Here is a 14,110-nt window from a genome sequence, read left to right on the forward strand (position 1 = left end):
AAAACATACATTTGTATATGTTGGTTTTGTTCATGTTATCTGTTCATGCTTGTGCTTAGCATATCCCACTCTTTGAGACTCCCATGGATTGTAGCCCACCAGGCTCCTCCTGCCTGTGGGATTTCCCAGGCAAGAATACTGGAGTGGGTTGTCATTTCCTCCTCCAGGGGATCTTCCTGACCCAGGGATCAAACCCAGGTCTCCTACGTCTCTTGCATTGCATTTAGATTCTTTCCTCACTGAGTCATGGGGGAAGCCCTCTCTTCATGTTCATGTTATAGCAACAGGTAGTTAAGGAAACAGAAAAAGAATACCTATAGCCTATGGATTTCCCTATAGCTCAGATGGTAAGGAATCTGCCTGCAATGCAGGAGACCTAGGTTCAATCCCTGGGTCAGGAAGATCCCCTGGAGAATAAAATGACAACCCACTCCAATATTCTAGCCTGGAAAATTCCATAGACAGAGGAGCTTAGCAGGCTACAGTCTATGGGGTCGCAAAGACTTGGACACAATTAAGCAACTAACACGTATGACTTCAATACACATATTCTTAGCCACTATGCTACCCAGCCTCTTCATAATGCAAAATTCAGCACTTACTTTAAATACCCACCAAGGAAGTTTTTATCTGAACTATGACCAAAAGAAAATGGGATTTTTCTAATAAATAAGGGATTTATTACAAGGATCACACACACACACACAAATTCCACGAAGTTTCACAAAGTTCTTCAAAACCTGGCATGTGAATTTTAGAAACAAAAAACTATGTGCCAGGTTTATAACAAAATATATCTGAGACATAAATGAAACTTAGCAAGGTAGATTTTCATTATGCAAACCTACAGGTAAAGCAGTCAAGCTACAATACATCCCTTAGCAAACATAGCAGACAGTACAGGTGTGTAGCTGAACTATGCATTATACCGCCAAGTCAATTTATCATGAAAATTGACCAGATTTCTTACAGGCGAATCCAGTTTGGTTTTAACAATTAAAATATGAGATAAAACATGTCATAACTCACATTGTTATAATCTAGACTTACCCAAAACTCAGCAGATTTGAAATAATTCATTTATGTACTGATCACTACATCAAAGTTGAGTACCTAAAAAAAAGGTTGAGTATCAAGGTAATAATTTAATAAATGATCCACAAAATTTCTGAAGCTTTCTCTAAAAGAGATGTGACTAAGTTCTATAAAGTTTGCCAAAGTCAACAACAACAACAAAAAATAGGGTTGGAAATCAAGGGAGTTTGGTGTATTCTTTAAATCTTGTACTCCTTACAAAACTAGCAGTTACATCAAATTTCTCTAATCACAGGACAGCAAAATATCAGAATTGTAAAGGAAAAAAATTTATATCTAGTTCAGTTCAGTCAGTTCAGTCGCTCAGTCATGTCTGACTCTTTGTGACCCTATGAATCGCAGCACACCAGGCCTCCCTGTCCATCACCAACTCTCAGAGATCACTGAGACTCATGTCCATCAAGTCAGTGATACCATCCAGCCATCGCATCCTCTGTCGTCCCCTTTTCCTCCTGCCCCCAATTCCTCCCAGCATCGGGGTCTTTTCTAATGAGTCAACTCTTCACATAAGGTGGCCAAAGTATTGCAGTTTCAGCTTTAGTATCAGTCCTTCCAATGAACACCCAGGACTGATCTCCTTCTAGTTAGGAACATAATTAAGAAAAACAATGTAGAGTTTTAAGGTTATTGTATAAATCTGATGAACATCCACAAAGAAAAGTGCAAATCAAATGCAACCTGGTAGGTCAAATCTTCTCTTACAAATTCTCTATACATTTTTAACCCCTCTAACAACATATGGCCTTGGAATACAGAATGAAGCAGGGCAAAGGCTAATAGAATTTTGCCAAGAGAACACACTGGTCATAGCAAACACCCTTTTCCAACAATATGAGAGAAAACTCTACACATGGACATCACCACATGGTCAACACCGAAATCAGATTGATTATATTCTTTGCAGCCAAAGATGGAGAAGCTCTATACAGTCAACAAAAACAAGACCGGGAGCTGACTGTGGCTCAGATCATGAGCCCCTTGTTGCCAAATTCAGACTCAAATTGAAGAAAGTAGGGAAAACCACTAGATCATTCAGGTATGACCTAAATCAAATCCCTTATGATTATACAGTGGAAGTGAGAAATAGATTTAAGGGCCTAGATCTGATTGATAGAGTGCCTGATGAACTATGGAATGAGGTTCATGACACTGTACAGGACACAGGGATCAAGACCATCCCCACGGAAAAGAAATGCAGAAAAGCAAAATGGCTATCTGGGGAGGCCTTACAAATAGCTGTGAAAAGAAGAGAAATGAAAAGCAAAGGAGAAAAGGAAAGATAGAAGCATCTGAATGCAGAGTTCCAAAGAATAGCAAGAAGAGATAAGGAAGCCTTCCTCAATGATCAATGCAAAGAAATAGAGGAAAAGAACAGAATGGGAAAGACTAGAGATCTCTTCCAGAAAATTGGAGATACCAAGGGAACATTTCATGCAAAGATGGGCTCAATAAAGGACAGAAATGGCATGGACCTATCAGAAGCAGAAGATATTAAGAAGAGGTGGCAAGAATACACGGAAGAACTGTACAAAAAGATATTCATGACCAAGATAATCATGATGCTATGATCACTCACCTAGAGCCAGACATCCTGCAATGTGAAGTCAAGTGGGCCTTAGAAAGCATCACTATGAACAAAGCTAGTGGAGGTGATGGAATTCCAGTTGAGCTGTTTCAAATCCTGAAAGATGATGCTGTGAAAGTGCTGCACTCAATATGCCAGCAAATTTGGAAAACTCAGCAGTGGCCACAGGACTGGAAAGGTCAGTTTTCATTCCAATCCCAAAGAAAGGCAATGCCAAAGCCTGCGCAAACTACCACATAATTGCACTCATCCCACACGCTAGTAAAGTAAGGCTCAAAATTCTCCAAATCAGGCTTCAGCAATACGTGAACTGTGAACTTCCAGATGTTCAACCTGGATTTAGAAAAGGCAGAGGAATCAGAGATCAAATTGCCAACAGCTGCTGGATCATCAAAAAAGCAAGAGAGTTCCAGAAAAACATCTATTTCTGCGTTATGGACTGTGCCAAAGCCTTGGACTGTGTGGATCACAATACACTGGGGAAAATTCTGAAAGAGATGGGAATACCAGAACACCTAGCCTGCCTCTTGAGAAATCTGTATGCAGGTCAGGAAGCAACAGTTAGAACAGGACATGGAACAACAGACTGGTTCCAAATAGGAAAAGGAGTACGTCAAGGCTGTATATTGTCACCCTGCTTATTTAACTTCTATGCAGAGTACACCATGAGAAACGCTGGGCTAGAAGAAGCACAAGCTGGAATCAAGATTGCCAGGAGAAATATCAATAACCTCATATATGCAGATGACACCACCCTTATGGCAGAAAGTGAAGAGGAACTAAAAAGCCTCTTGATGAAAGTGAAAGAGGAGAGTGAAAAAGTTGGCTTTAAGCTCATCATTCAGAAAACGAAGATCATGGCATCTGGTCCCATCATTTCATGGGAAATAGATGGGGAAACAGTGTCAGACTTTATTTTGGGGGGCTCCAGAATCACTGCAGATGGTGATTGCAGCCATGAAATTAAAAGATGCTTACTCTTTGCAAGCAAAGTTATGACCAACCTAGATAGCATATTGAAAAGCAGAGACATTACTTTGCCAACAAAGGTCCGTCTAGTCAAGACTATGGTTTTTCCTGTGGTCATGTATGGATGTGAGAGTTGGACTGTGAAGAAAACTGAGCGCCGAAGAATTGGTGGTTTTGAACTGTGGTGCTGGAGAAGACTCTTGAGAGTCCCTTGGACTGCAAGGAGATCCAACCAGTCCATTCTACAGGAGATCAGTCCTGGGATTTCTTTGGAAGGACTGATGCTGAAGCTGAAACTCCAGTACTTTGGCCACCTCATGTGAAGAGTTGACTCATTGGAAAAGACTTTGATGCTGGGAGGGATTGAGGGAAGGAGGAAAAGGGGAGGACAGAGGATGCGATGGCTGGATGGCATCACCTACTCGGTGGACATGAGTTTGATTGAACTCCGGGAGATGGTGATGGATAGGGAGGCCTGGCGTGCTGCCATTCATGGGGTCACCAAGAGTTGAACATGACTGAGCAACTGAACTGAACTGAACACCATTTGTACACCCATAGTAAAGCATCAGGAGAAGGCAATGGCAACCCACTCCAGTACTCTTGCCTGGAAGATCCCATGGACAGAGGAGCCTGGTAGGCTGCAGTCCCTCGGGTTGCAAAGAGTCCGACACAACTGAGCGACTTTCCTTTCACTTTTCACTTTCATGCATTGGAGAAGGAAATGGCAACCCCCTCCAGCGTTCTTGCCTGGAGAATCCCAGGGACGGCGGAGCCTGGTGGGCTGCCGTCTATGGGGTCGCACAGAGTCGGACACGACTGAAGCGACTTAGCAGCAGTAGCAGCAGCAGTAAAGCATCATGGACATGGTGTTTTTGTAGCACTTCCATTGTTTACCTTGTCACACAAAGTGTTTTAATTAGTTTCCAGTCTCCTAAATGATACAATAAGTACCTTAAAGACAAAAATCTATATATCCTATGTTCTCTCTGTTGCTAACATCCAGTATAGTGTTGTTGTTGTTTAAATATTTGTTGAATTATACAAAATTCAGCACAGTAACTTTTAAGCAGGAGACGGGGGGGGGAAGATCCCCTGGAGAAGTAAATGGCAACCCATTCCAGTATTCTTGCCTGCGAAATCCCAAGGACAGAGAAGCCTGGTGAGCTAGAGTCCATGGGCTTGCAAAAGAGCTGGACGTGACTTAGTGACTAAACAACAAGCTGTCAGTATAACCAGGTTGAAACATACTGTTCTACAACAGAAAGCCTTGGCCCTTAGGACTTCAGAGTATAGCACATCGCCCTCTACATTTAGCTCTCTGAGTTCACTGGCTCTAACGTAAGCCCAGGGCCACTTTCCTTTGGTCAAGATAGAGCAGGTCCCCTTCTATACCTATTAGTTTCCTGTAGGAAAACAAAAAAACAAGAAAAGACAACATTGACCCTTTCAGTAAACATTATAAATTGGAAAGAATATTAGAGATAAGCATATTGTGCTATGATCCTTTATACTTGAGAATAAAATTTAACTTTCTTTTTCAATTATTCTCCATCTGCCCTCTATGAAACACAGATCTTTATTTGGTAGCATAATGCCCCTTGTTGTTGTTCTTTAGTGACTAAATCATGTCTGACTCTTTTGACACTCCATGGACTGTAGCCCACCTGGCTCCTCTATCCACGGGATTTCCCAGGCAAGTATACTGGAGTGGGTTGCCATTTCCTTCTCCCAGGGACCCTCCCCACCCAAGGATAGAACTCACGTCTCCTGCATTGGCAGGTAGATTCTTTATCACTGAGCCACCTGGAAAGCCCAACATTTGACAAACATGTTTATGGATCCAAATCTCTTGAAGGAATACTTTATAACTAGGACACACTCACCCTCACATACACATCATGATTTAATATGTAAAAAAAAAAAAAAAAGACAACTTGCATTTTTAAACAATTTTAAACATAATTTTATCCAAATAAAAATAGCCACCAAGAGACTTTGTTTATGGTTGAAGTGGTATGCTTATTTAAAAGATAGAGCCAATAAAGAAAATGTCTAAGGCTTTGCTTATAGGTTGTTTTTTATACATTGCTGATCATTCTCAAGTTTAGTTTATACACCAGAAAGCCATACTAGACTGCTAATTTTCTGCCACAATGAAGAAAATGGCAGATCAAGATGACAAGTTTTATCAGTTCTTTATCTTTCTAGATTCTCCTCAGACTCCTTGGTATGATTCAAGTAGAGATGTTTTTACTGATTCATTTTTGGTTTATTTTGTTAGGGAAAAGATGGACTCATAAAATATGACTAACAGTGACTAAAATATTAATTATTTAAGCTATTACTGTGGCAATCACTTATTCCAATTTTCTGGAACATTTTTGATTACAAACATCTGTGTTATGGTTACCAGAAAGACAGAGCTAACGTTTTACAACATATATCCCAGTTTTGTATTTGGAGCAAATGGTTATACAATCTTCCATTCCCCAGTAGTAGTATTAAAACTTTCTGTATCACATTTCCAAAACAATAAAGGTAACTTTTTCAATGAATGAGTAGTTTGTGCACATATGTTCTCAGGCCCTTTAAAAAGAGATTTTAAATCACTGGGAGTTTACTCTCAGGAGAACAAACTCCCTGCAATACTTTTGTGATCTGTTTCATCTTCATACGAGCAGATTTGTGTTGTTAAGTGCTATCTGCATGGCTTCCCATCAAGGAAAGCTCAGTTGCTGCAGATGGCAAGTGTGTGTAATTCATTTGCCCACCTAGACCTTGCAAAACAGGGCTGAATCAATGCTCCAAGCACCCAACCCACAACAACACTTGAGCGCAAGAGAGAAGAAAGGCGTGTGGATGTCAGTAATGCTTCCTCAGTCATCCCATAGTCATCAAATGGAGACTGAATGTCTGGCAAAAGTAATCACATGCTTCATTTCCCTAAGGGCCTACAGGTGTCATGCTTCAGACGATCGTGTATCACTGAGGTGACCTCCAATGAAGAACAGTCAACCATGCAAGCTCTGAGAACTGTGGGGACACAAGGGAGCGTCATCCAAACGCTCATGGCACAAAGATCACCACACACACACCTGTCCTCTACACCCACTGTGGGGTCGGGCAGGGGGGATGAAAGGGTTGGAAAGTCACTAGGTGGCTAAAACCCTGATCCTTAAGCTTAATCTGTGCTAGAGTAATGATTTTTTTTTTTTATGTGTGTGTGTATGTAAAGTATATGTCGCCCTCACTAAGTGTCCTTCCCCAAGATTCTGTTTCATCATAAAATGGCAAATTCATTCTAAGGGCATGACTTTAAACCTTTTCTATTACTGGGTAATAATTAGGATGAGTCAATAGAATCCGATACTACAGATATCTAAATACTGGTGTAAAGAGTGGAAAATACTAGTCTCTGGTTACATACTTCAAACTGGCTCATCTAATTTTATTTTGCTTATTTCATTTGTATTGGTGTACATAAATCGATGGAATTGTCATCTTCTACCCTCCAGAACAAAAGCAGGAAGAGTGAAAAAGAGAGTCTTTCTGAGTACTGTTACAGAGATTAGCACATGAAAACCGGATGGAATAAAACTAGGCTGTGGTGAAGTCAGTGAGCTTAGAGGCTCATATCTGATCAAACCTTTAACCTCACTATTTCCTTTCCTTCTCCGAGTATTTATTTTAACTCTGAATTTTAGTCTTTGGCCTTCAGTGCCAGAAATATTCTTACATGTTCAGATAAGGCACTTTCATCCAGTTCCAAAAATGCTGAGGGTGAGGGTCAGATCTGAATTCCTGCTTATCCTCCAGGCAAATGTCTCCAACCAGACAAGCACTTGGAATGTCTTGACTGAAGTCCCTGCAGCTGACAGAAGGCCGTTTGCTGTCTCATTTTTTATCTCCACCATCCCCCTTTTCTGAATTGACACGGCAGCAGAGACAATAAGTCGCTTGGAGATTCTTCCCATTCCCGCCAAAAGCTCAGCTGAGGACAGAAAGCCCTCATCGATTTTTTCAGCTTGACCCTACCTGTGTTTGGCTTTCGCCACTCGACCATGTCAGCATTCCAGGACCATGAGAGAATGCCATGTTTGCAACCCAACAGGAAGAGGAGTAAGCCAGGCGTTGACATCACCTGACAGATGTGTTTCTCAAGTGGGAAATTTTATTCAAGGCTTTTTCATGGAAATCATTGACACAGAAAAGGAGTAAAGAGAGGGAGGGTGGGAGAGAGAAGGCCGGTGCCATGATAGGCATGTTTGCACCTCATAAAAGAGGAATTAAAATGACGCAGCCTCAGCTCCCCTTCTCCACACTCCCCCTGTCCTCACTCATCCTTTATGTCTGGAGGTAAATGTTTCTGAAACACTATAGCTACCGGCAGAGCAGCAACACATAATAACATGGTAGCAACACATAAAACTGTCAGTCTTCAAGGAAAATAGATGGTTAGGTTGAGGGGGTAAACGAACTAAATCAATTTGAACACGCATGTTAAGGACTGTGAAAGGGCAGGGTTTAGTGCTGCTGGGCTGGGAAACATTTGTCTCTGTCTTCTTGTATTTCCATAGCACCAGGCAGAACCCACCCAAGGGCTTCTCACTTGGCTCCAGTCTGACTCTGCAGCTGATTAATGGCAGCTGGAGGTGTCCAGTAATTTCCTCACCTAATAATAAACTCCAACCTCAAATGGAGGTTCCCCTCAGGCCCACAGTGAACATATCTACACATAACAACCAGGACCTAGGCAATTACTCTGCCTCTGTGCCCACTACTCGGGAAGTGCATACTCCAGCAAGGCTGTCCATTCCATTTACCAGTGACCCAATTTGTTCCTATAGACAGACGGTTCTTGTTACACAATGAACATGTATTAAGTTCATTCAGAGACATATATGTATGTATGTATGTATATATATATATATCACTTATAAATATATATATATCACTTAGAAATATATATATATCACTTAGAAAAGCCTTCTAGCCATTCAACAAGATACCATTTTAAAGTGACCCCAAAACCATGGGTGAAAAAAATATCAGATGACGGACTGGTCTTCAGCCTTTTTGGAATACAAATTTTAAATTGCCATTTCTGAAATGCCAGGGGTGTAATTACAAAGCCTGAAGCCTAAGCCATCAGACTAATTCCCCGCTTCCTGAGACAACCAATAAAGCTGTTTGTACCTGGGCTCTTTCTTCCTCTCAGATCCGTTTAGCAATGAGAATTGGTCCATGCCACGAACTGCGATTACGTGGATTAACTTTGCCATTTTGATTAAGTGGTTGGCCTCAACATTTGTATTTATGATAATTAACACAATTAATTTAAGCTAATGAATAATAAATATTATATACCAAGATGAAAATAGAGAACTCCGTGTGTTCACAAGTCTGTTAATTCCACATAGGAAGCAGTAGTGTGGGGTGATGAAGGCTACAGGGGCTTGTTTTCAGATTTCATTTCTGCTGCTTTATTGCATAATCTCATGAAATTATTTTAACTCCTGTGAACTTCTGTTTTCTCATTTGCAAAATGAGGATAATAACTTTTATCAGGAGTAACATATGTAAAGTATCTAGTTCAAAATCTGGCACATAGTAGGCAACCTATAATTAGTTTCACATGTTAGAAGCGAAGTCTTAAAAAAAATTTAATAAGTGTAAAATACACACAAGAAATTTATCATCTTAACCATTAAATATACAGTTAGGTGGCATTAAATGCACTCACATTGTTGTGCTACATTATCACCATCCATCTAAAGAACTCTTCTCATCTTGCAAATCTGAAACTCTATCTATTAAACAATAACTCCTTCTCTCCCTCCCCTCCAGTCCCTGACAGCCACTCTACTTTCTATCACTATGGATCTGACTACTGTGGGTTCCTCATGTAAGTAGAACTACATGGTGTTTTCTTTTGTGACCAGTTTATTTCACTTAGTATAATGTCCTCAAGGAGAAGGCAATGGCACCGCACTCCAGTACTCTTGCCTGGAAAATCCCATGGACGGAGGAGCCTGGTAGGCTGCAGTCCATGGGGTCGCTAGGAGTCAGACACAACAGAGCAACTTCACTTTCACCTTTCACTTTCATGCATTGGAGAAGGAAATGGCAACCCACTCCAGTGTTCTTGCCTGGAGAATCCCAGGGATGGGGGAGCCTGGTGGGCTGCCATCTATGGGGTCGCACAGAGTCAGACATGACTGAAGTGACTTAGCAGCATAATGTCCTCAAGATTCATTCTTATTTTAGTATGTGTCAGACTTTCCTTCCTTTTCAAGGCTGAATAATAATTCCATTAAATATCCATAACACAATTTGTCTCTTCATCTATCAACAGACATTTGTGCTGTTTCCACCTTGGCCACTGTGAATAATGCTGCTAAAGAACAATGATGTACAAATATTTCTTTGAGTCTCGGCTTTCAATTATTGAATGTATACACCCAGCAGTGGAATTGCTGGGTCATATAATATTATTTTATATGGTTAAATAATTTCACATTATGATTAATAAAGTAATATCCCCATTCCTTTGCTTAGGAACAAAGAGAAAAGAAGTCTATCATAAAGATGCCTAAAGAATCTTTCTGATTCTTAATTTCCAGAAATGGAGAAAGTTGCTTTATTCAACTTTCAAGCTGTATCAGAATAATCCAATAGAGACTATGTAGCAAAAGGGAAATACACAACTAACTGACCAGGGCATCGCAAAGACACAAAATCTGTGACAATGAAAACCTTGCCATCTTTCTTCTATGTCTTCAAGAAAATTATACCAGAACTATAGCCTGATACATATTTTGTCCCTATTCAAAAGCCAGGATGTCACACAAAAGGTATTTACTATTATCCCAGTATGTAAAATCCTTGATTGTGGTAGTCCTTGCTGCTGCTGCTGCTAAGTTGCTTCAGTCGTGGCCGACTCTGTGCGACCCCATAGACGGCAGCCCACCAGGCTCCCCTGTCCCTGGGATTCTCCAGGCAAGAACACTGGAGTGGGTTGCCATTTCCTTCTCCAATGCAGGAAAGTGAAAAGTCAAAGTGAAGTCGCTCAGTCATGTCCGACTCTTCGAGACCCCGTGGGCTGCAGCCCACCAGGCTCCTCCGTCCATGGGATTTTCCAGGCAAGAGTACTGGAGTGGGGTGCCATTGCCTTCTCCACCTGTAGTCCTTAGGCATGGGGAAACTCTCTAAACAAACTCAAATCCCTGGCAAGAATGAGGAGACATTACATAAGGCAGACCTGCCTATGTTAAAAAAAGAAAAAAATTAGTATAGTGTCACAAGTCTTTTTTTTGGGGGGGAGGGGCTGTGTTAGGTCTTCGTTCCTGCACTCAGGCTTTCTTTAGGGGCCAATCTCTGGTTGAGGTATTCAGGCTTCTCACTTTTGTGGCTCCTCTTGTTGCGGAGCATGGGCTCTAGAGCACATGGGCTTCGGGAGTTGTGGCACGTGGGCTCAGTAGTCAAAGTTCCCAGGCTTTAGAGCACAGGCTTGATCATTGTGGTGAATGGGCTTAGCTGCCCCATGGCAAGTAGGATCTTCCCAGATCCAGGGTGGAACCGTGTCTCCTGCATTGGCAGGCAGATTCTTTACCACTGAAGTCTTTTTAAAGACTACCAGGGAAGTCTTTTTAAAAAGTTAGATTATGTGAGTATTGTTGAATCACCATAACAGTTTATATTACAATGAAAAATATATTGTAAACAAGTACAGAACCAGCACATTCTGGCTGAACATGACTGGTGAAGATGGGTAGATTATGTGGGTGGAAAAGGATACGGGCACTAAGAAAGATGATAAAGGAAAGGGAAAAAGAATCAAGGAATTATGAAAATACCAGAGAAGAATAGTAGCAGAATGAATCAAAGATATCAGAACAAAAATTAAAAGTTTATAATGTAGGTGTTAGACCTCTGTCAGGAGATCCTAAAATAGGCTTGGCCAGGCAAAATGAGAACAGAGAAGGGACATTGCCAAGTTCATGACAGAATGTGTCATGTAATCCCATATTTGGGGGGGTCTTGATCAGAACTTAGAACAAACAAGAATTTACTTGATGAATTAGTGACATATGACAGCAAATACCAGCTAATCTTACTATTTTATATTATTAAAGTGCATCTTCACCCATTGTGGCAGGGGTAGGATTGTTTAAACTGCATTCAGCTAACTAAATTTGTACATGCCATTGAAATGTGTAATTTTTAATAGAAAAAATGTTAAGCCTTCTTAACTATCCCCCAAGTTCCCCCCAAAGTGGAGACCTTTAGATTACTGAGGAGTTTATAGGCCTGTGGACCATGCAACAGTAACTCTACACTGGATGAGTTGGATGTTGTTGTCATTGTTCAGTTGCTCAGTCGTGTACAACTGTGCAACCCCATGGACTGCAGCATGCCAGGCTTCTCTGTCCTTCACTATCTCCTGGAACTTGCTCAAACTCATGTCCATTGAGTCAGTGATGCCATCCAACCATCTCATCCTCTGTCGTCCCCTTCTCCTGCCTTCTATCTTTCCCATCATCAGGGTATTTTCCAATGACTCAGCTCTTCACACCAAGTGGCCAAAGAGTTGGATGTACTTTTAACTAAAACGGAGGACCTGGGTGGAGAGATTTAAACCTGTGTACACTCACGCAGTGCACATTCAAGTGAACATTCTGAAGCAGTCACCAAGATTTGTAATGAGGTCTTATTTCTCCTGGTGTCTCGAACTCAGATGTTTCCCTGGCCAGCCTCCTTTCATGTTCCTGCGCATGGTCAGTAGCTCTCTACACACATCAATACTGACAGCTCCCTCATCCTGCTCAAGCTGAATCCGTACATCTAATCCAAATCTCTTGTAAGCAAACTATTACTACTTCCTCTATTCCCATTTCACCTCTCCCTGTTAATCAACATCAGTTCAGTTCAGTTCAGTCACTCAGTCATGTCTGATTTTGGACCCCATGAGCTGCAGCACGCCAGGCCTCCCTGTCCATCACCAACTCCAGGAGTTTATTCAAACTCATGTCCATTGAGTCAATGATGCCATCCAACCATCTCATCCTCTGCCATCCCCTTCTCCTCCCATCTTCAATCTTTCCCAGCATCAGGGTCTTTTCAAATGAGTCAGTTCTTCATATCAGGTGGCCACAGAGTATTGGAGTTTCAGCTTCAACATCAGTCCTTCCAATGAACACCCAGGACTGATCTCTTTTAGGATGGACTGGTTGGATCTCCTTGCTGTTCAATGGACTCTCAAGAGTCTTCTCCAACACCACAGTTCAAAAGCATCAATTCTTCAGTGCTCAGCTTTCTTTATAGTCCAGCTCTCACATCCATACATGACCACTGGAAAAACCATAGTCTTGACTAGATGGACCTTTGTTGGCAAAGTAATGTCTCTGCTTTGGAATATGCTGTCTAGGTTGGTCATAACTTTTCTTCCAAGGAGTAAGCGTCTTTTAATTTCATGGCTGCAGTCACCATCTGCAGTGATTTTGGAGCCCCAAAATATAAAGTCTGCCACTGTTTCCACTGTTTCCCCATCTATTTCCCATGAAGTGATGGGACCAGATGCCGTGACCTTAGTTTTCTGAATGTTGAGCTTTAAGCCAGCTTTTTCACTCTCCTCTTTCATTTTCATCAAGAGGCTCTTTATTTCTTCTTTGCTCTCTGCCATAAGGGTAGTGTTGTCTGCATATCTGAGGTTACTGACATTTCCCCAGGCAATCTTGATTCCAGCTTGTGCTTATTCCAACCCAGCATTTCTCATGATGTACTCAGCATAGAAGTTAAATAAGCAAAGTGACAATATACAGCCTTGACGGACTCCTTTTCCTATTTGGAACCAGTCTGTTGTTCCATATCCAGTTCTAACTGTTGCTTCCTGACCTGCATACAGGTTTCTCAAGAGGCAGGTCAGGTGGTCTGGTATTCCCATCTCTCTCAGAATTTTCCACAGTTTATTGTGATCCACACAGTCAAAGGCTTTGGCATAGTCCATAAAGCAGAAATAGATGTTTTTCTGGAACTCTCTTGCTTTTTCGATAATCCAGCGGATGTTGGCAATTTGATCTCTGGTTCCTCTGCCTTTTCTAAAACTTGAACATCTCGAAATTCATGGTTCATGTACTGTTGAAGCCTGGCTTGGAATATTTTGAGCATTACTTTACTAGCATGTGAGACGAGTGCAATTGTGCGGTAGTTTGAGCATTCTTTGGCGTTGCCTTTCTTTGGGACTAGAATGAAAACTGACTTTTTCTAGTCCTGTGGCCACTGCTGAGTTTTCCAAATTTGCTGACATATTAAGTGCTGCACTTTCACAGCGTCATCTTTTAGGATTTGCAATAGCTCTACTGGAATTCCATCACCTCCACTACCTTTGTTCATAGTGATGCTTCCTAAGGCACACTTGACTTCACATTCCAGGATGTCTGGCTTTAGGTGAGTAATCAC

Source organism: Budorcas taxicolor, chromosome 17, assembly GCF_023091745.1.
Source record: "Budorcas taxicolor isolate Tak-1 chromosome 17, Takin1.1, whole genome shotgun sequence".
In the NCBI taxonomy this organism is placed as follows: domain Eukaryota; kingdom Metazoa; phylum Chordata; class Mammalia; order Artiodactyla; family Bovidae; genus Budorcas; species Budorcas taxicolor.